The sequence below is a fragment of the Phoenix dactylifera genome, chromosome 1 (assembly GCF_051530095.1).
Source record: "Phoenix dactylifera cultivar Ajwa chromosome 1, Ajwa_hap1_PhDact_Kaust_v1.1, whole genome shotgun sequence".
NCBI classification, from domain to species: Eukaryota; Viridiplantae; Streptophyta; class Magnoliopsida; order Arecales; family Arecaceae; genus Phoenix; species Phoenix dactylifera.
Genome location: NC_143190.1, coordinates 48,689,587 through 48,713,862, shown reverse-complemented (window position 1 = coordinate 48,713,862; position 24,276 = coordinate 48,689,587). Strand labels below are relative to the sequence as shown.

At 49.6% G+C, this 24,276-nt stretch overlaps 1 long non-coding RNA gene and 1 pseudogene across 2 annotated transcripts; both read right to left on the bottom strand.

Moving 5' to 3' along the window:
* Window positions 1-1,815: 1,815 nt before the first annotated feature.
* Window positions 1,816-5,886, bottom strand: LOC149768714 (scopoletin glucosyltransferase-like; annotated as a pseudogene).
* A 14,675-nt stretch (window positions 5,887-20,561) lies between these two features.
* LOC103698647 (uncharacterized) lies at window positions 20,562-22,763 on the bottom strand. 2 transcript variants are annotated; one of them, XR_602742.6, is made up of 3 exons: window positions 21,596-22,159; window positions 21,454-21,515; window positions 20,562-20,967 (listed from the first exon to the last, which is right to left on the bottom strand). It is a non-coding gene; the product is annotated as an uncharacterized LOC103698647 (long non-coding RNA). The 2 variants fall into 2 exon arrangements; XR_016396232.1 differs by lacking the exons at window positions 21,454-21,515; window positions 21,596-22,159 and adding an exon at window positions 22,171-22,763.
* Between the last annotated feature and the right edge of the window lie 1,513 nt (window positions 22,764-24,276).

Here is a 24,276-nt window from a genome sequence, read left to right as displayed (position 1 = left end):
AGGTGCTTCCGATTCGGCCACCGCCGTTGCAGGCTCGGCAGCGTCCGACTCATACAACCCCGCCTCGGATGCCAGGATGGCGGGGATGTCGTCCGTATCAGACCCGTAGCCCAGGTTCATCCTCGGACGAATTGTGGAAAGATCGAACTGGGGGCAGATCCAAGCCATCTGCTTCCGAAAGTTATCGAAACCCCGGAGAAACCCGTCCACAGTCTCCTCCTCCAACATGTCGCGGAACTCCTCCGACCCCTTGAAGAGATCCACGGCATTCTCGGCCCGCTCGAGTGCCTTCTTCTCCCGAGCCTCAAGCTGCTCAATCTTGAGGCGGAAGACCCCGCACTCGTACTTGAGGCCCGAGACCTCGGATTGGGCCTCCCCCAGGCGCGCCTCCGAAGCGCGCAAAGCCGACTTGGTCAAGGCGTGGGCGGCCCTTTCCTCCTCGAGCACCTCGACCATAGCTAGTCGCCCGGCCTCAGTGGCCTCCCTCCGTGCCTCGGCCTCGGCCAGAGCCGCCTCCAGCTCGGCAATTCTTCTCTTAGCCGGCTCCAATTGCCGGCCGAGCTGCCGAGCCTCCTCTTGACACCCCCGAGCAATGAATACCAGAGTGTCAAGTTCATGAATGTGCTGCAAAGAAAGGAACAAAATGATCGTGAGTTGAAAAACATATAGGTTCGCTAATAACTTCAAGGAAATCAAGAAGAGGACTTACCCGGGCGGTGTTGCGGTAAGTACCGTCAACGACCTCTTCCAGCGGCAAGTTCCGGAACTCGGCCCGGTCCGCTGGAAGCATCGCACGACGAAATACGGCACGTGCGACTTCGGCATCGTGAATAGCCGAGCTCCCCTCGAGAATAGGGGAGTCCGGCACGGCCGACTCCTCTCGGAAAGCCCAGAAAGAGCCCGGCACACCCGAGCTTGAGATTGCGGGGCCGCTCGCTTCAGGGCCTCGGGTCGGCTCGGGCCCCGGGCGCCGCAGTCGGATCACGGTCGGCCCCTCCCGCTGGGCGATGGGGGCAGGACAAGGGGGGGCGCTGGGCCCGCGTCGCTGGCGGCCCGCGTCCGCCCCAGGTCGACTGTGGAGGCCCCCGCCTCTGGGCCACTCGTCCCGGCCGATGTGGAAGCACCGGCCGACCTTGCCTTCTTCCGAGGCTGGGGAACAGCCCCCCCGGCCTCGGCCTCCCGCCTCTTCAGGCGGGAAAAGAGGGATACGTTGCTGGTCGGCATATGAGTGATATCTGAAATCAAAAATTCTCCCAAGTGTCAGACCAATGTAAGTAAAAGAAAGAACAGACAAGAAAAGAAGGTAATGCAACTGCTCTTACCCTCAGGGCGCGCCGAACTCAGACCCACGCTCGCCAGGGCGTCCTCCCGTAGGAGCTCGGTCAGGTCGTACCCCTTTCCGAGGGCCCGTAAAGAGTCCAGGACCCTCAGCTCCCTCCCCGAGGGCTCGGAGAGCCTGTTGAGAGTCTTCAACCGAGGGTTCCCCCACCTCGGGTTGAACCCCCACGGCGCCTCGGACGCAAGGAAGAAAAACTTCCCCTTCCACTCATGAATAGAGGAAGGGGCACCCTGGAAGAGTGACATACCGCCCCGAAAGGCGAAGTATAGCCACCCTGCGTCCGCCGGATTTTTCTTTAATAGAAAACACCGGCGGAAGACGCTCACGGAGATCGGGATCCCATGACCGAGACACAGGGACAGGAACCCAATTATGGTCCTCTACGAGTTCGGAGCCAACTGTGTCGGGACGAGCTGGTACTCGACCAGCAAGTTGTTCACGAACTCGTGAACAGGAAACCGCAAGCCGGCCCAGAGCGTCTCGCGGTGAACCGCGATCCGACCTGGGGGCGGCCGTGTCGCCCTATCTTCCGGTCCCGCCGTTTCAAGACGAAACCCGGGCTGGAAGAAGAACCGGGAGCGGATTAACTCCAACTCCTCCCCCGACAGACTCGACCCAACTTCCTCAGGACCGAGACCCATTTTTACAGAAAAATGAAATGAAACTAAAGATAAAGGAGGGAGGAGGAAAAGGAACCCTAGCTAGTATAGGGTGGGAACCTACGGGACATCGCCGGAAATCGCTCCGGGCACCGTCGGCAAAATTTGGTCGAAGGGTAGAGCAAGGAAGGAGACGGCAAAAAAACAAGGCAACCAAATAGAACTCTTAGGACAGACTCGTGGGGTTTATATAGACCCCCCTGACGGCCCAGATCGACAGGATCGGTTCCCATCCCCCGGCCGGATTGCGCCACGTGTCGGCCTCAGAAGCCGAGACACCACATTCACTTCGGATCAATAAATCGGGTACGAAATCGAAACGTTGTCCCATCGGATCTCGGGACCTCATCGTGGGTCCGCAGAATCGGATCACCTTGAAGAACGAGCGGACGTCACCCCCGCTCCCCTCATTTAATAAGGCTCCGGGACACGTGGAGCACCGATGTAGCCTCCACCTCTCCAGATCAATGATCCGCTAATACGAGATCGGAAACGTCCGACCTCAGATCACGTCGCGTGTTCATTTTGAAGCACGAAACGGCATACTCATTGATGAGCGGGGCCTCGACCACGAGATCGAGGCACCGCCTCGTCGGGCCCAGAGGCCCTCATCATGGGTTCGCCGCACAAAGCGATCTCGGAAATCCAAGAGACGCCACCCCCGTTACAGCTGCTTCGGAAAACGTAAGGATATAAGCCCCATCATAAGCTCGCCGAATAAAGCGACCTCGAAGCGCCAAAGGACGCAGGTTCCGTTATAAAGGCTCCGAAAAGCGTAAGGGTGCGGACGTGATTCCCTCCAATTTTGATAATAGTCTCTACTTCCCGCGTCCGAGCCTGCAAGCCGCTCGAACTCGGAAGTCGGGGGGTAGTGTTGGGGAAATAAGGTTTTTTCCCCCAGTGACACAAGTACTCCTAAGAAGTCGCACAACCGCCGACCTTGGACAGCCGAAGTCGGCGTCCGACCTCAGAACGTCCGACCTCAGAACGTCCGACCCGGAAAATTTCTGACACCCGAGGTCTATTCTTGTCAACCACCTACTACGGCCGTACCCCTCCGAGGTCCGACCGAGAGCCATACCCTGCCACTGCTCCGGCATTTATTGCGCATGACCCCTGCAAACCCCCAGTTCACTCAACAATTAATGCGGATCTCCGGCTTACTCCATAATTAATGCGGATCTCCGGCTTACTCCACCATTAATACGCGTGGCTCCTGTTATCTACGGACCCGCAACTCTCCATGGCAAGTCAGCCCAGCAGAGTCCAATCAACGATGATAAGTCTCTGATCTCGGCCATACCTCCGACATCAATGCGATGATTCGCCCGATCGCGTGCTACCTCGGGTCGTACGACGGCCTTACCTCCGACATCAATGCGATGATTCGCCCGATCACGTGCTACCTCGGGTCGTACGACGGCCTCACCTCCGACATCAATGCAATGATTCACCTGATCGTGCGCCGATCTGAGCAACATGCCGAGCCGTACAATACCTCGCCCCATCACATCTCAGGTAAACCGACCCCCCTATAAAAGGGAACCCTTGCTCCTAGGGGGGAGATTCCGCACTCTACAAACACTGTTCTTCTCCTTCTCATACATTTTGCCCCCCCTTTTGACTTGAGCGTCGGAGGGCCGGCGCCGGAAAACCCGGCCACCGGTTTGTCTGCAGGCACCCGGACGGAGGACGCCGCCCGCCGACGGATCGCCGCTCCCCTATGAGGACCTGCTGCTCCCACTCTTCGACCGAAGATCGCCCCCGGGTCCAATTTCCAGCAACAATATCCAAGAACAATTCCCTCCCACTTGTTCTTCAGAACCCATCTATTCTGTCCCAGTTGCCTTCCTCCTCCCAATCAACTCCTGGATAAGCTCCCCCACGTCGGCATAAGACGATCCACCCTCCTCCACTACCCTCCTTCCCATCTCCGCGAGCTCCCTCGCTCTCCTCCTCATCTCCTCCGCCTCTTCTCCCCCGTCCATAACACTCCCCACCGCCCTCCTTATCTCCTCCCCCGCCACCACCCTCCTTTCCGCACCAATATCTACGTACTCCTTCACCCCGACCCCAACCCCAACCTTCAACACATCCACTATCAACCTCTCGTTAAGAAACTGCTCGGCGAACATCGGCCAAGTGATCATCGGCACCCCGGCGCTCACACCCTCCAAGCAAGAATTCCAGCCGCAGTGCGTCACAAATCCCCCCACAGCCTCATGATTCAATATAAGTATCTGCGGCGCCCATCCTCTTATTATCAGTCCCTTCCCCCTTCCCACCACTTCCCCCTCGAACCCTTCTGGCAGCCAGTCCGAGTCATTTCCGCGGACATCTCTCACCACCAAAATAAACGGTGCGTCCGAGGCCTCGAGACCCAAAGCAATCTCTCTGATTTGTGCTATGGGTAATTTGTACATGCTCCCAAAACAAATGTAGACCACCGAGCCCGGCTTCTTGGTGTTCAACCAGCTCAAACACTGGCTGCAATCGATGGAAGTCTCATCTCCCCTCCGAGACTTCTCGATCTCATTTCTGTTGCAGAGTGACACCGGGCCGACGTTCCACACCCTTCTACCCACCACCTTTCTATAGGGCTCGTTTGGTTCGCGGGAAGCATTTTCCTTCCTAGGAATATGATTCCTGGGAAACAAATTCCTAGGAAGAGGATGCCTAGGAAAGTACTTTTGGCATGTTTGGTTGACCATGGGAAAGTGACAAATTTCCAAGGTGCTTATGTTTGGTTGGCCATCCACTTTCCTAGGAAAGTTATATATAATTCCTATTATGCCCTTAATAAAAATTAGGTTTTTAATGCCTCTTTAATGCTTCTTTAATGCTGAAGGGACTTTTTGGGAAAAAGTAAAAATGGAGTGATTCCCGCCTCATGGGAAAGTAACTTTCCCATGTTTCTCATGGGAAAGACTTTCCCATGAAATGTGGGAATCACATTCCCATGGGAATACAACTTTCTCTTCTCTCTCCTTTGAAAACTCCAACCAAACAAGAGGCATCTCATTACTTTTCCGTTGACCACACTTTCCCCCCTTCTTTTCCCGCGAACCAAACGAGCCCATAATGTTCGGCGTAATCCGGCTCTAGCTCGTAGTAACTATTGGCCACGACGCCATAGCTCCGCTCCTCGAAAATCTTGATCCGGTCGACAAGCAGCGTCATTCCGGGAATCTCGCTTACGTCCCAGATTTGGGATCTCTGCATCACGATCCGGTGGGGGAGGCAGGGAAGGACAAAGGACTGGGCGCTGCCGGGCGGGATGGACTCGAGGACTTTGAAGCGGTCTATGCTGTGGGAGGCGCAGAGGGAGAAGAGGCTGGTGCCGTGGAACACCAGGCGCGGCACGTCAAGCTCGGCGGCGACGTCTTGGGTCCAGGGAAGGATGTTGTCGGTGACGACGGCGTCGGGGAGTAACTCTCTTAGGACTCGGGCGAACGACTGACAAAGGAGCTCGATTGCCTTGATGAATTTGGGCAGCGTGTCGAGGTTGGTGAAGTTGATGGCGTTCAGGTTCTCGCAGCCAGCGGGGAGGCCGGCCTCGGCGGCAGGGAAGGGGAGGAGGGAGAGGGCGATGGGGTGGCGCAGGGCGGAGTCGTCATTCGCTTGGTCGATGAGGGCTGGATAGAGGGGGCGTTCCCGGGGGTGGTGAGGATGGTGGCTTTGACGCCGCGGCAGGGGAAGAGCTTGGCCAAGTCGACGGTGGGGATGATGTGGCCTGGGGCCAAGAAGGGGAAGAAAAGGATATGGAGGTCTTGACTGGTTGAGGTCATGGTGAAGCTCCGAGAGACGGCAAATACCACTGAGGAAGGGGAAATTTTTTTTGCCCTGTTCCAGAGATCAGGTAAAATGGGCAGAGGTTCCTAATTTCCAGTAGAATCGATGGAAGAGGTCTTTGGCTCTGGAGTTTATGACGGTTTAATGATGCTTGCAGAAGTTCTTTCGTCATTGCTTACGGAAGGGTGTGCTTGGGATGCTTCCCATCCTTTTCAAGTGGGACTCATTTTATTTTAATTTTAAAAAAATAAGAATAAAACTGCGGCTTGGGTGAGGATATAATCGGGAGTTTTCGGCTCTAAGGTCAAAAAAAAAAAAAAAAAAAAGAAAAAAAAAAAAGAAGAAAGAGAGAGGACACGGATATCGGTGACGGAGGCTACTGAGACGATCCGGTCGGATAGATTTTTGATAGCACGGGACAGCTGGGGGCTCCACATCTGCTCGTGAAGCGCTTCGGTTGGTGTTTTTCACCTAGAAGCCCCCACCTTCAAGTTTCCTCGAGATCAACTTCGACGGATGCGTCCTGCATGACGGTAGTTGGAGCGGGGCAGGCTTTATGGTTAGGGGCCCCGATTCCAGGGTGATTGCGGCGGGAGCTGCCACTTGTCTGATATATCGGTGCCAGGGGTAGAGATGAGAGCGGCTTGGTCTGGCCTGTATTATGTTCGGCGTGCCTTGCAGGGGAGAGACGTCCTCCTGGAGAGTGACTCGACGACAGTGATTGGGTGGATCCTGCAGGTTTCGGGTGGAGTCAGCAACTACCACCCGCTTTTGAGAAATATCCGGGCTATGATTCATGATGGATTGGTGCTCCAGACGAATCACGTGTTTCAAGAGGCCAATGGGGCAGCGGACTGGGTAGCATCTTTTGTTGCTAACCATTCGGGAGACCACCTATTGGAGGATGAGACGGACCTGCCTACGGCTCTCCGTGATGTGCTGCTTTTTGATTTTCTTGGTTGTATTCGTACACGTTATGTATGATACTTCCGTTTTAGTAAAAGAAAAAGAAAAGGAAATGGTGATGTTTTGTTGGATGTTCGGATAGTTGATTTTATTCATATTTGGCTGAAATTTTAGTTTTTTTTATAATATTGAGAGCTACAGATTGAACAGTTTGGATCTCTGAAAAATATTATCTATTGATTATTTTAAGCATCAATACTTTGTAAGATCTATTATCTATTTTGCGGCTAACATTACATCTTGTTGATATTTGTACAATCTCTAATTAATGTATAGAAGATCTATTATAATTTTATTATTCTAAATAGTGGAAATTTTTGATTGGGCTAGGTCCAATAATTTTTTTCCTTTTATATAGAAGGGTTTTTTATGTTAAAAAATTTTTGATTGGGATTGTACAAGCCCACCCCCGCGTAGCAGCCCCCACTGGGCCCCCGCCCCGCCAGGAGAATGTTCGATGCGGGCAGAAATGGCCGTGTGTTAGGCACCCCGACCGGTTTTACTCATACCCTCCCCACCCGTGGGCCCGACTCAGCTACTCCTCTGAGCTCTGGCTCAAGTCCCACGTGTGAGTACGTCACACCCGGCACCATCCTGGCTACTAGCGGTTCAAGAGCGGTCCTACACCACAAGTCCAAGCAGTGGCCAAAGTAGTGAGTTCCGGTCCACAATTTTAATCGTCGCCGCAGCGATTCGAACTTGGGACCTTGTGATTAGAATTGCTGCCCAGTACCACTAGGCTACCACCTTGGTGGCCTCATTTGCCTTCTTCGACGTCCGCAAGCCGGTGCGGTTTTCAGGACACCTCGAAAGATAGGTCATAACTTGGTAGGCTAGTTTTAGAGTGAGAAGCTCCAGCAGAGTAAGAGAAAGCCAACGGCTAGTAGTGCGGCGGTGTCCAAGCGGCATCCGGCCGGAAAGCTAGTGCTTCGGTCAATCGGCATGGTACTCACGGCGGTCGGGGCAATGGGAAAGCTCGGATAAACTTTCTGCAAGAGTCCTCGGCTCCTCTGGCGTCCAGATCGGAGGGCTTGGGGAGGTAGCAAGGGGCGGCAGCAGGACTCTTCGATCTGTCCGCTAGGGCCATCGCTCCCAGCAAAGGAAGGAGCCTCCGAAGAGGGAACTCTTCCGAAGGTGATCGTCTTGAATCGGGGGGCGAGGTGGTCGGGCTTCAGGCAGCCTGCGGTCCGTTCGGTGTGCTTCCAAAAGCGAGAGAGATCCCAGCGGCTAGCCCTTGCCGGCGGGGTAACTTGCTCCACTCCGTTTTTTTCGGCTAACTTTCTTTCTTTCCGTCTCCATGGATCGAAGGGAAAGCAGCCGGCAGGGAAGGCGACAGAGGGAGCGGCAAGAGGCCACGGTAAGGCACATGGGCATGGACGTGGGGAGAGCTCTGGCACCTAGTCGAGGCCAGGGCCGTGCGTTACTCAGTGGCCCACGGCCGCAGAGGTGGAGCAGCTGAGTCGTCGCTTCCCAGACGTCCTCAGACTTTCCGGAGGAACCGATTGCGGCTGCCCGGTTGGAGTGGGAAGGGCGGGCGGTGGTTACTCGCAACTTTGGCCGCCGTGTTCCAGCGGAATGGGTGGCCAAGGACGTGGCTGCCCTGTTGGGAATTGTGTCCCAAAGCCAATTTTTAATTGTAAGAAATTGGATTATGTATATATTTTATTAAAATAAATAAAAATTTATTCTGGCAATTTTCTATTCATCACAAGTGTTACATCTTCAAATTGAACTCCTGTGTATTGTGATGAAGTCCTTAGGACTAATTTAGTGGATAAAAGAGGTTTTATCATTTAGTCCTTAAACCAGTTCGCGACCAAATGATGAGCTGTCAATTGGACAATAGCTATGTCAAGTATAGGTCGTTGTGTGTCATTTAGTTGGTTGTCCTCTTAAACCAAGAAGTGTGGAGACACTGTATGGCATACAGGTGAGATGTAGGAGTACATCATCACTGAACAGTGACTCACCTGCGTAGCACTCCACTGTCGGGAGTTAGCTCGCAAAGCGTATGGGCATAAGTACCCCTTAGACCTGAGACTGTCACGGTGACTTGCAAGCAACTCACTGTACTTAGGCACTGGATGACCTGAATTTCTAATTCAGGGATCGGAAGGATGCTGGGTGCAGTCAAGTACTCGCGAAGTCTGTGTACGAGTCAAGATGGGATTGACCGCTCCAGATTATAGGAGTTGATGTCTCGCTGTATTTCAATTCAGTAAAACCTTGGCTAGGGTAAACCAAGTGATGGTCACTTGATTTGATTAATTGAAATATACTATGGATGACCGGACCCAGAGTTCGACAGTCCACTCTGAGGTCATCTTGAGCATCGATGGTCATAGGGATGAATTATGCAACAACCATACGTCTAGGTTCTTGAATGTTGCTTTGCATATTCGACCTATCTGGACGTCGGATATCATTGCTAGATGGTCACCTCGATTAGTGCATGGAGTAGTCCATGTACTATCGGCTTAGTGTTCGAACCTATCGGAGTCACGCACATTAGTCAAGCTAAGTAGGAAGGTCTTGATCCAATTTAATTAAGAATTAAATTATGGGTCATTTGGAATTTGGTTCTGTCTATGTTCAGCTAGCACTGAACATGAGGTACATGCTAAATTTCATGGATGAACAACTAATTAAGTCTGTATTTCGGGTCAATCAAGTTTCAATTAATGAAATTGAACTTGATCAGGACTCAATTGTTGAGATTGGATTTGATTGGGTCTAAATTAGTGTAATTGGGCTCGATCATGATTTAAGTAGGATTTAATTTCGTATTTGTTCTGATCTAAGTCGGACTTGGATCGAGCCGAAACTGGACCCAATTGAATTCCCCATGAGTCGGACTCATGTGGAATTTTTTCCGAGTCAAAAATCATTTAAATCGGCTGTCAATTTGGATTAGAACCAAATAGGCTTGCTTTATTACAAAATGGGCTAACCCATTTCCTATTTGACTAAAACCATTTCAATGGTTAACGGCTGACTTGGTTTTGAAATCCCATGGACCCGTGGACCACTTTCCCTCATGGACCCTTAACACTTTTCTTTGTGAGCCGCGATGGAGAAATGCTGGGAGGAGAAAACAGAGCCTTCTTCCTCCCAGCTTCGTCTCCACACCGCGCCACCGTCTAGCCTCCGTTCGGCTTGCCGTCTGGACCGGAATGTTCGGTTTTGAACCGGCTACATTCCGGTTCATTTAGATTTTCGAAATCAGGCACATTTTCATGGATTCACTAGTTTTTTTTCAACCGTTTGTTTTAAAACAAACGTTATGAAATTCATCATGAATGAATTCTTTAATGCTTGGCCAATAACGCCTCTTAACTCCTCTCAGTGTTGGCCTATTTGTAGGCCACCGTATCCTCTTGAAGATGAAGAGGAAGAGAATTTTCTTGAGAAGAAATTGTCAGACAGAGAAGGAGATTTGATTCTGTGGAGAAGAAGAAGAAGAGAGAGGAAGGAGTCCTTTCTCTCTGGTGGTTTGGAGTTCGGCCCAGATCCGGTGTCCTCTCCTCCCTTCTATTCCCTCTGTGGATTAAGAGACGGGCGTCTCTGGCTTAGGCGTGCTGTGAAGAAACGGGAGAAAAGAAACCGAAGAAAGAAAGAAAGAGAAGAAAGAAAGAAAGAGAAAAGGGAAGGTCCTTTTTTTGGATTTCTTTTCTTCCAAGGGTTCTTTTTGCAAAAGATTGTTTTGCACGAGTAAAGACATCATCCAACCTTCTTGCGAAGTTTGACGTGCGTGCGAAGTAGAGGGCTTGCAGATCCAGGCCTCGCAGAGCTACTTTCAGGGATCTAGATCCGGATCCAGATCCAGATTACCTCGACCAACTTCCGCTGCGGGCTTGAGGTAATTTTACATAAAAGTTAAATTTAATATTTATAATTGTTATAAATAAAATAAAAAAAATTTTAAAACTGATTTTTCATGCCTGGCGTTCGATTTTATCGGACAACTCGGGAAATTTTTCCTTCATGCCCGTGCCAAGCTGAAGGACGTGGCGGCCGTCCCGCTCGCAGACGACTACCTCGCCCTGAGGTTCCAGTTGACGAAGGGCAGGGACCGGGCCCTCAGCGAGGGCCCGTGGGTGGTGGCAGGGCAGCTCCTCGCCATGAGCCTGTGGGGTCCCGAACTTCGAGCCTGAGGAGGACACCATGAAAATGGCTCTGTTGTGGCTCCACCTGCCCCGCCTACCACCAGAGTACTGGTCGACATCGACCATCCTCCACATTGCAGGCCGGCCGATAGCGGTGGACGGGGTCACCGAACAACAGGGGGCGATGGGCTTTGCCCGGGTGAAGGTGGCGGTCGACGCCACCGAACCCCTGTTACCGAAGGTTTTGATCCAAGGGAAGACGAAGGTGCACTGGCAGCCCTTCGTCTTCGAAAACATGCCGGCGCTCTGCCCCCGTTGTGGGCGGATGGGACATGCGGAGGCAGCCTGCCGACTTCCGGCGACTGCCCGAGCCGAGGAGGGCTCGCCCTCGGGGGCGGTAGACCCGAGGGGCGGGTCGGATCAGTCGCCCCCGGCCGTCGGGGAGGAGAACCAAGGGCCAGTCTACGGCCCTTGGATGGTGGTGACGCGGAGGAGAATCCCGCGGGAGAGCCGTCCGCCGCGGCCGGGGGAGACGACCGGGCCTGATCCGGGGCCTAGGTCGTCCTTGACCCGGCCGCCATTCCCGGCGGCTTGCCAGACCTCGCCGGCATCCCCGGCGGACATCGACGGTTGGCAAAATCCAACGAAGGTCGCACGCCGCCAGTCGCCGCTGGCCAGTAAGGGGGACGGGATGTACCCGAAACCCCCATTCGGCGATCTTCGAGTCGACCTAGCCGACGAACCAGGAGATGGCTCCGCTGATTTGGAGGACCCGAGGCCGAGCAGGCGGGTCGACTCGGCCCCTCTGCGGGCCGACCTAGGGACCAGTGGCGCGGTCGTGGCCCGGGCCCCATCCCAAAAAAGGCCCAAGCCCCCAACGGGTCTAGGCCTGCTAGGGGGCCCAGGACCGGTGGTGCAAGCAACCCAGAGGGCCAACAAGATGCCGGCCCAGAGGGCCGGGTGCCGGGTTCGTGGGCCGGCGGGTGTGGCCCAAGGCATGCCCTGTGCTGGCCTGCGCTGTGGTCGCGCCCCGCGATCGAGGCGTGCGGCCTTTTGATACGCAGGGCCCGCGGGCCCGTCTCGCAACAGGGCCACAGGCCCAGGACATGTGGGGCCTACGGGCCCAGGTTGTGGTAGGCCCACTGGCCCAGTCAGCCCTGGGCCTGGGGGTTTAGACTAAGCCGGACCTGCAAGTCTAGGGCGAGCAGACCCTGATTAAGCCCCCTAAGGCACCAGCAAGGCCTTTCCAGTACAGCCCACCCTGTCAGGAGTTGGAGTCAGGATTGGGACCCCCCTGCCCATTGGCCAGGCCCTCCCCATGTTGGGCATGTCGAGCGAATCGTGCCGTTGGATACTCATGAGGGCCTTGGGAGTGGCCCATATGGGGTCTTTCAGTTTGGCCCTCCGCCCCCGACCTCGGGTGTGCTGGAGGAGGCTGCCTCAGGTAGGTACGAGGATGGGGCCACCCTGTCCCCCACTTGGAGGGGAGTACGACCGAGCCACTATCGCTAGGAGGGGGTACAGACCACCCAACTGTTGTGTAACGTGTCAGGGCGGCAGTCATGCGTGTCGTATCCACTGCATGCGATGAGGAGGAGGAGCGGGGTAGCCTGGTTGTGAGCCTGAGGCTGCCCCTGCGACCTTAGGGGAGAATGAGATTGAGGCCGACTATGTGGACTGTGATCCATGATGATCCTGGCTTGGAATTATAGGGGGCGGCTAAGCCGTCCTTCATGTCTTCTTTTAAGCGGTTAATGCAGGTCCATTGTCCGGAGATCTGTTTCCTCTGTGAGACACAATTATCTAGGGAGGGGCTTAGACGTCTGAGGCGACGCCTGGAGAGGGACTGGAAGACCTATGTAGTTGATTCCCGAGGGCTATCGGGAGACATTTTAGTCCTGTGGAGGCGAGAAGTGGCGACAGTTGATGTTTTCCACAACTGCTCCAACAGGTAGTCATGATCGTGTCGGAACCTGACGCTGCTCCGTGGGTGCTGTGTAGTGTATACACAAGCATGGATCACAGGGTTAGGAGAGTCCTCTGGTAGGAGATCACCAACCTGGCCGCCTAAGGTATCCCCACGGTGGTGTTGGTGACTTTAATTGTATCCAGAGTGCGAGTGAGAAGCGGGGAGGAGCAGCCTTCACGGATAGAGGGGATAGGAGGGAGTTTCTTGATTTTGTGTCGCGGAACGGCCTAGTAAACTTAGGTTTTTCCGGACCACAGTTTACGTGGTGCAATCATCATTCTGGCAGTACTAAGGTTTGGGAGCGATTAGATAGGACCTTTGCGTCCCCAAATTGGATCATTCGATTCCTACCTATCGGGTCAATCATTTACCTCAGATTGCCTCAAACCACTGTCCTCTGCTACTTTCCACCTCATCGGGACCTAGTCATCACAACCCCTTCCACTTTGAGAAGGTCTGGCTATCGTACCCCTAGTCTTGAGATATTGTCTGCGACGTGTGGCGTGTCCCGATGCGTGGGGATGCAATGCAACGAGTCTCGCGCAAACTAGAGTTGACCAAGAAGCGTCTTCGCCGTTGGAACCGCGAGGTTGTGGGCAACATTTTTCGGGAATTAGAGGGGGTAGAGACTTCGATCGCTGAGTTGCAAAGGAAGGAAGACCTAGGAGGCATGCTTCCGAAGGACAATATGGCCGATCTTCGGGGCTACTAGCGACTCACCACTCGCTGCTATGGCAGCATGAGATCTTCTGGCGACAGAAATCTCATGTGCAGTGCGTAAGTCAGGGCGATCGTAATCTAGGTTCTTTCATTGGATGACGGTTATTCGAAGACAGCAGAGCATGATCCACTCTCTACGAGATGGGTCTGGCCATCGGGTGGAAGGCGAGCTTGCCGTCCGACAGGTCTTGCTTGACTTTTTCCGCGCCAAATGGACGGAGGATGAGGATGCTAGTGATGGAGACCACCTTCTGAGGGTGGATGTGGGTATTGATGACGTTGAGAATGCATCCCGGATCCAGCCGGTGTCGGCATAGGAGGTGCAGGAGGCAGTCTGGGCCTTGGTAACGAACAAGGCCCTGGGACCTGATGGTTTCCCTCCTTTCTTCTTTCGGCAGTATTGGGGTATCATTCGAGGAGCTGTGGTGGAGGCTATTCAGTGCTTCTTTACCCAGGCAGTGATGCCTGAGGATTGGAAAGCCACATTAATCATGCTTATACCAAAGCGTCAGGATGCGGCTGAGCTTTGTCACTTCAGGCCCATTAGTTTGTGCACAACCTTATACAAGGTTGTGGCGAGAATAATTGTGGGCAGGATGAAGCCCCTATTGCCTGGTATCATCAGCCAAGAGCAGGGGGCTTTTGTAGCCAGCAGAAACATCTCCCACAATGTCATGTTGGCCCAAAAAATGATGTGGGATCTTCAGTGAGCACCGAAGCGGCAAAACATGATGGCAGTCAAGCTGGATATGGAGAGGGCTTTTGACAGGATTAGGTGGAGTATCCTTCAGCGGGCACTGGATGCGTACGGTTTCCACAGGCGGTGGATTGGATGGGTCATGGGGTGTATCTAGGGGCCAAAATTTTCTATCTTGGTCAACAATACACCGTCATCTTTTTTCGAGTCCACCATGGGGTTGCGTCAGGGATGTCTCTTATCCTCATACTTATTTATTATATGTGCTGACATTTTATCCCATGCTTTGTAGAAAGTGTGCACCAGTCGGGAGCTGGAGGTCTATATTCCAGCATTGGGCGCCAGACCTATTTTCTACTTACATTTTGCTGATGATTGTCTTCTCCTGACTAGGGCACGAATTTCTAAGGCAGGGTCCTTTGCAGGGTGTTGGCGGATTACTGCGCAGCGTCCGGCCAGAGAGTGACCTTCCTGAAGCCAGCCATTTTTTTCAGCTCCAACACGGAGACCATTGGCGGATTACTGCGCAGCGTCCGGCCAGAGAGTGACCTTCCTGAAGCCAGCCATTTTTTTCAGCCCCAACACAGAGACCAGAGTCAGACAGAAGATCTGGAGGATATTGCAGATATCGGAATAGGAGGGGACGCTGACCTACCTAGGAGTCCCCATCACTGGCCGAAGGCCACGGATGGCAGAATGTTCAGGCCTGGTGCAGCGGGTCTAGAGTAGGTTGGAGGGATGGAGGGCATCCTCCCTATCCATGATAGAGAGATTGACACTGGTCAGATCGATGTTGGGATCAATGCTGGTATATCTCATGGCCAACACTGTGGTACCGAAGATGACTCTGTTGAGGATCGAGCGTCTTCTTCGGGGCTTCTTGTGGGGGTCACACAGTGGAGACCACGAAGTGCATCTGGTGGCCTGGGAGCAGGTCTGCCTTCCTACTAATGAGGGTGGTCTAGAGGTGCAGTCCCTCCTGGAGAGGCGTGAGGCTTTCATTGCTCGGCATGCGGTTCGGTTTATGCTAGAGCCACACGGCCTCTGGAGTCAGATGATGGCAGCCAAATATGGTCGAGGGGGTTCAAAGGTGGCACGGAGGGGTCGTCAAGTCTCCTTCATGTGGTGCGAGATCGGAAGGTACATGCCGACTGTGTCGGCAAACACCAGGTGGTTGATAGGCGATGGACGGAGTATTGATGTGACCAGTGATCCATGGGAGGACACCCTTCTCCGGAGGTGCTGGCCGACCATGGTTGATATAGAGGCAGTGGAGGGGCTGCGGGTGTGCGACATCCTAGCACCAGGAGGGGCAGAGTGGGATGAGGCCAGACTTCGACGGCTATTCGGGGTACACCAAGCTGAGAGGATCCGGTTCCTTCCGGTACTAGGATGTGCGGGGCCAGATGTCAAGGTTTGGGGTACCTCAAGTCAGGCCAGTGTTAGACTGGGAGACTTCTCCCATGTTATTCAGCCGAAGCATGAGCCGGGGCCAGATTGCACTTGAATCTGGAGGTCCGGGCTCCACCCGAGGGCAGCCCTCTTCTTATGGAAGGTGATTTGGGATCGCCTTCCGACGAGAGCAGTGCTGAGCAAGCTTGGCTGGGAGATCCTCACAGTGTGGGACATATGGAGCTGAGGAGTCGGTGGACCATGTGCTTTTCCAGTGTACATGGGCGAGGTCGACATGGCAGTGGACAGGGATCCTGCAGGAGGCTTGGAGTGAGAGATTACAGTTTCTCCTGGTGATACGATAGTGGCTGGCCAGTTCGCAGACTTGTTAGGAGGACATCAGAGCGACTTGCACAGCACATCAGATCTGGCTAGCAAGGAACGCTCGTATTTTCGGCGAACGCAGGGTGTCACTGAGGTTTGTTGCAGAGTTTGCTCGAGCACAGGCCACAGAGATCAGGCCCACCCCCTCTTCAGATAACCTTTGACAACTCGGAACACTTGAGGTTCCCTCTCTGCTCCGGCAACTCCTCGGATGGTGTTTTTCACCTGGGAGCTCCCACCTCCAAGCTTCCTCAAGGTCAACTTCGATGGCTCGGTGCTGGATAGCGGTACACGGGGCGGTGCAGGCTTTGTTATACGAGGCCCGCACTCCAAGGTGGTAGCAGTAGGTGGCTGCCAGCTGTTTAACATATCGGTTCCGGAGGCAGAGCTGCGAGCTACCTGGGTGGGTCTTCGACATGCACGGGTGGTGCTGCAGGCCAATTCGATCATTCTGGAGGGCGACTCGGCCACAGTTATCAGATGGGTTCAGGGGGGGTCGAGGGGTAAGAGCATGGACCACTCCTTAATCCGCGACATAGGGATGATGATGAGAGATGGAGGGGCCTTCCAGGCCAAGCATGTTCAGAGAAGCCAATGGGGCGGCCGATTGGATAGCTGCCTACGCGGCCCACCATTTAGGGTACACTCTTTGGTCAGGGGAGGAGGAATGCCACTGGCACTCCGCGAGCTATTGTATTTTGACTTTATTGGGTGTATTCGTACACGCACTATATGAAGCACCCGTTAAAAAAGAAAAGAAAAAAAAAGAAGAGGTAGGTCATATTCCTTCATAAGATTAAAAATAAAAATCTCGTAACCTTCCTGGCCCTTTTATTTTATTTTATTGGGTAAGATGTATAAATGCTCTAGGCTCTAGAAAAATGAAAGCATCTTTGTTTAAGTTTTACAAGCAGGTGGTCTTGGATTAGCTATCAACTATTCCAACTTTTTTTAGTACAAAACTATTCAACCTAATATTGCATCTACAGTTTAGCAAAAAAAATATTGCATCTACATGGGATGTTGAAGGGTAATAGGAAAATCGCCAACGTATGCAAATGTAGAAAATAGTTAAATAACAAGCCACTGGAACTTTAGTAGCCATATTTGTTTTGGTTAGTGGGCCTTTGTTTTGGGCCTATGTTAGATAGGTCAGTAGGGTCGTTGTTGGTTGGCATCGGATTTGGGTCAGGCATTTCTGACTTGCTGGCGAATTAGATCAGATTTGGATCAAGCAATCTAGGCTGAAGTCATCCTAAATCACCTTGCAAATTGCCACCCTTAGATCCCTACGATTTCGATATCCTCACACCACCACCTAATTAGTCAGAATATCAGAAAACCCTCTTTTTGGTACAAAGAAAACCCTTTTAATAGCAAAAGAATAAACAACAAGCAAGGGCACATTTATTTTATAAAAAAAAAGGACAAGGGCATAATTATCTTTTTACCAAAATAACTAGCAAATATCAAGTAGATTATGGTACTAGGCAATGATTAAATCAGGATAAAAATATTTATTCCAAATGCAAATTTTGTGTTATCCTTACCTACGCTGCTATTTTCAGAAACTGGCTGCACCTATTGGGGATTAAAAGGTTACAATTGAATTGCTTATGCTAATTCCAGACTAGGGTATAGAGTTTGTTTAATTGCAGAAAAAAAATTTGAAAATTTTATTTCTCTAGCAAAATTTAGTAATCCATTTGTTTGTTTCACTAGAAAATTAATAAATTTTGAAAAGCTCGTTGTTAGCTAACCTAAAGACTCGGAGGATTAGTTTCGAATTTGAAATACTGAGGATTAGTTTTGAATTTGAAATGTTGTTTTATTGTTTTGATTGTAACCTTAGTCTGTTATGTTCCAGCTGCCTTTTTGTTGTATTGTAACACTATTTAATGACATCAATACAATAACATTTAGTTATTCAAAGCTAGACCTTTAATCCTCATCTTAATTCTTTCATGGAATTAGAGCCAATTAAAAGCACATGTTTTTGATCTTTCCTTTCTATCCTCTTCTATGCTTCCACACCCTCCTTCTTTGCTTCCAACATTGGCCAATTAATATCGGTCAAGTTGGATGGTGAGAATTATCTGCAATTGATTTCTCAGTTTATCCCCGTACTCAAATCTAATGAGCTTTGGGATTTTGTGGATGGATCTGAGCCGTGCCCCAATAAAACTCTCCCTCCTACGGCTCACAAACCTGATGGTGATGTTAATCCTACCTTTCTTCTCTAGACCAAAAAGGACCAATTTGTCTTATCCTGGATCAATGCTACGCTACACCCTAAAGTTCTCTCTACAATGTATGGCCTCACTACTGCTGGGCAAGTTTGGACTTCTTTATCTAATTGCTTTACTTCTCAGTCCAGTTCTAGGATTAATCTTCTTCAATGCCAACTGCGCAGTCTTCGCATTGACAATCGTTCCTGCTCGGAGTACCTGGCCCTTGCTAAGGGTCTAGTTGATCAGCTTGCCCTTGCTGGAATGGTTGTTGACGATGATGATCTCATCTCCACACTGCTCAGTGGCTTAAGTGTTCAGTTTCTTCTGTTTCAGAATTCTATCAATATTCTAATCCGCAGTTCTATTCTGTCGTTTGAAGACTTCCAAGTTAAATTACTCGCATTTGAGCATACCTTGGAATCTCACAACTGAGTTGCTGCTTCGGAGGGCTCATATGCCTTTGTTGTTCACAATTCATCACAGCCTCAGCCACTTGCTTCGGCTGCTTCTTATGCTTTGGCTGCTCGCCAATGTAATCAGCCCTTTCCTCCTCCCAACAACAACAAATCCAAGGGTAAGGCTCCTCTTCCTCCTGGTGGTCTTGGTGTTCTTCCTACACCATAGCAAGGTCCTCCTTCGCAGTATTCTCATCCGACTAAACAAGCTTGCCAGATTTAATCATGGTGCTCTAGACTATTTTCACCGCTTCAATTTTGCATTTCAAGGACGTCATCCTCCTCAAACATTAGCTACCATGGTTGCTTAACTGAATGCTGCTTTCCTTGCTCGGACTGCACCCTCCTTGAGCAACACTACCTGGTATGCTGATAGCAGTGCTAATCAGCACATTACTGCTAATCTCGTGCAACTCTCCAATGCACAACCCTATGCTGGTGGTGACAACATAGTTGTTGGTAACGGCACTAGATTGGATATTGCTAATACTAGTTCAATTCTTTTTACCTCTTCCCTCTTTAATCATCAAATGTCTCATGTTCTTCATTGCCCGCAAGCCTTTGCTAATCTCACTACAAAAGAAAGGATATATCCCGACGCTTTTTGAGGTCTCTACCAACGCTTTTAAGCGTCGGCGAATTCCCAGCCCACGCACCGCAAAGCGTGGGTCAGACGTCGGGCAGGTGGGCGTGGGTCGGATTTTTGCCGACGCTAAGAGAAAGCGTCGGCAAAAACGGGGATTTGCCGACGCTAATGAAAGCGTCGGCAAAAACGGCTTTACCGACGCTTTAAAGCGTCGATGAAGCCCAATCGAGTTTTGCGTTTTCGCCGACGCTTTAAAGCGTCGGCAAAAACAGCTTTACCGACGCTTTAAAACGTCGATAAAGCCCAATCCAGTTTTCGTTTTCGCCGACGCTTTAAAGCGTCGGCAAATGTATTTTGGCCGACGCTTTAAAGCGTCGGGATTGCTATTTTTTTTTTAAAAAAAATACGAATGTAAATTATCGAAGAAAGGTTGCCCAAGCTGAACCAGTAAACCTGCAATCCAAATTATTACTAAATCACAAAACTTCAAAATAAATTGTTTATGAAATTTAAACCGAAGAAGAAATTAAAACATATATATATTCTCTCTATTTCTCTTATTCAACATATGTCAAAACAGCCTTACTAAATATTCTATATTCCGTCCCTCAAAATCTACTTTGTTGAAAAGCTTATAAAATATGCTTTTGTGTTTATCCAAGACCACCAAAGGATACAACCCTTTGTCTAATACATAGCAATTTGTTCAGCAAACATAACGTACCCCCTTTATAATATTTTCCTTTCCTTTCCATTGAAACCCTGTCCAAGACCAGGGGAATTTTGTCCTGCCTGCATGAGCTTAAACTACAACATTCCTAGAAAAGTAGATGCTCAACCAAACATAAGCTACTATACAATGTGTCACTTTCTCATGATCAACCAAACATGTCAAAACCATTTTCTCAGACATCATATTCCTAAGAATCATCTTCGCAGAAAAAATATTCCAATAAGAAAAAATTCTTGCCGCGAACCAAAGAAATCCTAAATGGGAGTGGCTCATCATCACCCACAAAGAAAGCCTCAAAAGCTATGCAGTGAAAGTATCAGCATATCCACCTTACCCAAGAGGTGTGACACCGCATACGAATCAGAAACTACAGGATTGGCAATGAGGGTTCTTCGGCTTGTTGATGAGCTCTCCAAATAGAAATCAAATTCAACAATAACCACTAGAATGGCTAATAGATGGTCAAAAAAATCATAATACGTACAAAAAACAAAACCAACCAGGGACAATACCAGCTCCATGAAGAGTGCACTGTTCGAAAATAACCATTCATAAAGTCATAGCAAATTATTAAATTACTATATTACAAAATTTTATATCAGTTGTTCACAATATTCATGCTGAAGGCAACCAGTTACATTGGTAAATAACTGCCACAGAAGCAAACTCACTCGACATAGGGTCTCCAACATCTTTGGCTCCATGCAGCTTTCCACAAAGCAACTATAAGGCCAGAATGGAATAGCATGTTCCCAATGTCAACCTGAAGTACTGGACCACAATCTGGCAAAAATAATGGCCTACAAACAATAATCCATGTAATGTTGCAGTAATACGCCATGGGCAGTACCTGTATCATGGTCCAAATACTAATTCCTTTAAGGCAGTCATTGGCGAATTGTAACCGTAGGCTACCGTATCCCTCCAGAGAGCCATTCCTGATTGAAAATGGTAGACTCAAATCAAATAATGCACAGCACAACCAATAATAGAAAAGAATTACATGATGTTTTAGCCATAATCAGTTGTCCTGCGATCAAAGCGCTTCCAAGTTCTAACAAGAGTAATACATATCACAGCAGCACGGACCCAGTTTTGTTAATTATCGATCACATTTGTCAGTGATGTTTCAGGGTGGAAAACCAACAAGAAGGGGTGTCACAGCATTCTATTCAAGGGATGCTACAAGTTGACATACTCCTCTCAATCGTTCAAATTTTGAAGTGAAGGTTAAGCAGCCTTCAGAGAAAAGCTACACCAAAGCAACATTTCACCAAATCTCTGTTTTCATGAATCAGCAAGACTTAAAACAACATAACTAATGGTCATGCGCGATACACTAAATTGAGTTTGGGGATAATGAACTAAAAATGTGTTAATAGATACCATGAAAGCATAATGAGGTTAGGAGTAGAGAAAGAAACCTAGCCATATAAACAAGCCAAGCGTTGCTGAGAAGAAAAATTCCCTGCTGATACTATTGAAACTGGAATGATGGATCAAAAATATAGAGTTAGTAATCAATCAGTCGCATTCTTTCAAAGCTATTAAACAAAGACAACCTACCAGTACATGCAGGCCAAGTTTCCCCAACCAAGAAGAAAGGTTGAGGGTTCCGTTTAATACGAATGAAAGACCAAATACGAACCATCTCGGTTTAATTATTGTTTATCACGGACATGGTTCATCATTATTTCTACAAAGCATTTTTTTCCCTTAAATGTTGAATATTGGCAAACAGATTGTCCTCTATTCTTATCATTTTAAAATGCACATCATTAGTTTGCCGAATTGTCTCTTCTTTTGTGATGTTTCCTAATTCAAACCTTGAGCATTTGAAAGTAATCAAGACCAAAACCGCCCAAGAGGTTCCTCCTTTCGAATGTCAAATTTAAGCCCTTGCAAGGAACCTCTAACACGTCTAATCTGCTTGAATCCAATCGATCAAAATACCAATAAGATCAGCTTGCAAATCCATTTTTAACCGGAATAGTCCCCAAATGAGTCTAATTTTGCAACCAAACGCAAACCACAAAAGAAATAACCACTAACATAAGCAATCTAAAAATAAACTTCTGGATCCACAAAGCGACAAAATTAAAAAATCATTCCGCAAAGAAACTGATCGATCGGTTCTCAACCTTGAGGCGATGACACAGCGTGAGAAAATCGATGGCGGAGGAAGCAGAAGAAGACGAGATCGACAACGCAGCAGCTCCGTCCGCCATCTCCACCGAGCCGTTCGAAGCAGCCCCGTCGGAGCTCGAGCTAGCGGCGCAAGCGCGGACAGCAAGAGGCCTCGGCGCATCGCTCGAGATCCCGAGTTTCAAAGACCTCGGAGAGAGAAGAGATCGGGAGCGTAGGGATCGGGGGACGGAGTGACGGTGAATTTGAAGCAAAGAAGCGGAGGAGAGCGGCGATTTTACCGCCATGGGCGTCTCCGGGGAGGAAGGGAAAGGGGGAAAGGGGGAAGGAGGGAAGGAGGAGCAGCGGTACGAATGGGTTCCGTTTTCTCTTCGATCTCTGGAATGGGTTGAGGGTGGAGGGCGGTGGCCGGAAAAACGGAAAGAGAGAGAGGGCTTGTTGGGATTTAGGATGGTGGGGAAATGTTGGCTTCTGACGACGCTTTTTAGCGTCGGCTTAGGCTGGAGACTACACCGACGCTTATTAGCGTCGTCTTTGGCCGACGCTTTTTACAAGCGTCGGCAAAGTTTGACGCTAGACCAAAAATTGCCGACGCTTGTGAAAAGCGTCGGCAAAAAAGCGTCGGTAAAACCTACTTTTTCTGTAGTGTCTACTTTCCATCAATCAATATTGTATGGAAAATAACTGTTTTTGTATTCCCACGGGGTTTCATTACTTTGTTCTGGATGTTCATACGGGAAAGATGCTGCTCCAAGGCCAAAGTGAAGAGGTCTCTATCTAATTTGCCTGCACAAGATAGCTCCTGCTTCTTCGCCTAAGTTAGCTGCCCTTTTAGGTGTTAGGACTCCTATCTCTGTCTAGCACTCAAGATTGGGACATCCTGCCCATTTAGTTGTGTCTAAGTTAGTGCATGATTTTTCTTTGCCAATTAGTGGCTCTCTTAATAAACTTGTCGTTTGTCTTCCTTGTCAACTTGGCAAGCACAAACAATAGCCCTTCTCTGAATCCAATTGTGTCACTACTTCCCCTTTCGAGATACTGATGTTTGGACTTGCTCTACTCGATCAATTAATGGATGTTATGCATATGTTTTGTTCATTGATGACTTTTCCCGATTCACGTGGATCTATCCCTTAAAGTCTAAAGCCGATGTGTATTTGTGCTTCCAAAACTTTAAAAGCATGGTTGAAAATTAGTTTTTCTCATAAAATCAAATACTTACGGCCTGATAATGGTGGCAAATACACATCCACACAATTTAAAAAAATCTTAGTGCAAAATGAAATTTGTCAACGATTAAGCTGTTCATATACAGCTCAACAGAATGGCTTAACTAAGCGCAAACATAGATATATCATGGATATGGGGCTCTCGCTTCTAGCTGAATCTGAACTTTCAATGGATTTTTGGCTAGATGAGCTCTTAATATCCACTTTCTTGATCAATAGGCTACCAACACTAGTTCTTGATAATCTCTCTTCTTATTACAAGCTTTTCTCCAAATCTCCCAATTGCTCCTTCTTACGCAATTTTGGTTGTGCCTGTTATCCTCTGCTTCATCCTTATAATTCTGAAAAGCTAATGTTTCGAAGTAAATAGTGTAAATTTATCGGGTATAGCTCTTGTCACAAAGAATATCATTGTTTTGACCCTATATCTCAAAAAATATATATATTCAAAAATGTGATCTTTGATGAGGAGCTGTTTCCTGCGGCAAAAGGTGAGACTCCTAACTCTCCTTCAACAGCATCACTTCCGGAAACATTAGGTGAGACTTCTAATTTTTCTCCAATTTTACCTACCATTCCTACGTCCATGCACCCTTTGGCATCGTCCACATAAGCTAATCCTACTCACACTCCTTTATGTATTCAAATACCGAATCCTTTTCCTACCACATCCTCTCCTATTTTTTCTCCACCTAATCCTAATCCTGGTACACCGTTACATATCTCTTCCCAAATTCATCAACCTTCCACCTCTTTGACTGACTCAATTACTTTATCCTCTTTATATGATCACCCTCGGCTGTTGACTCTATCTCAACTAGTGAGCCTAGTACTAGCTGTGTAGTCACTAGATCCCAAACCAGTCATCCACAA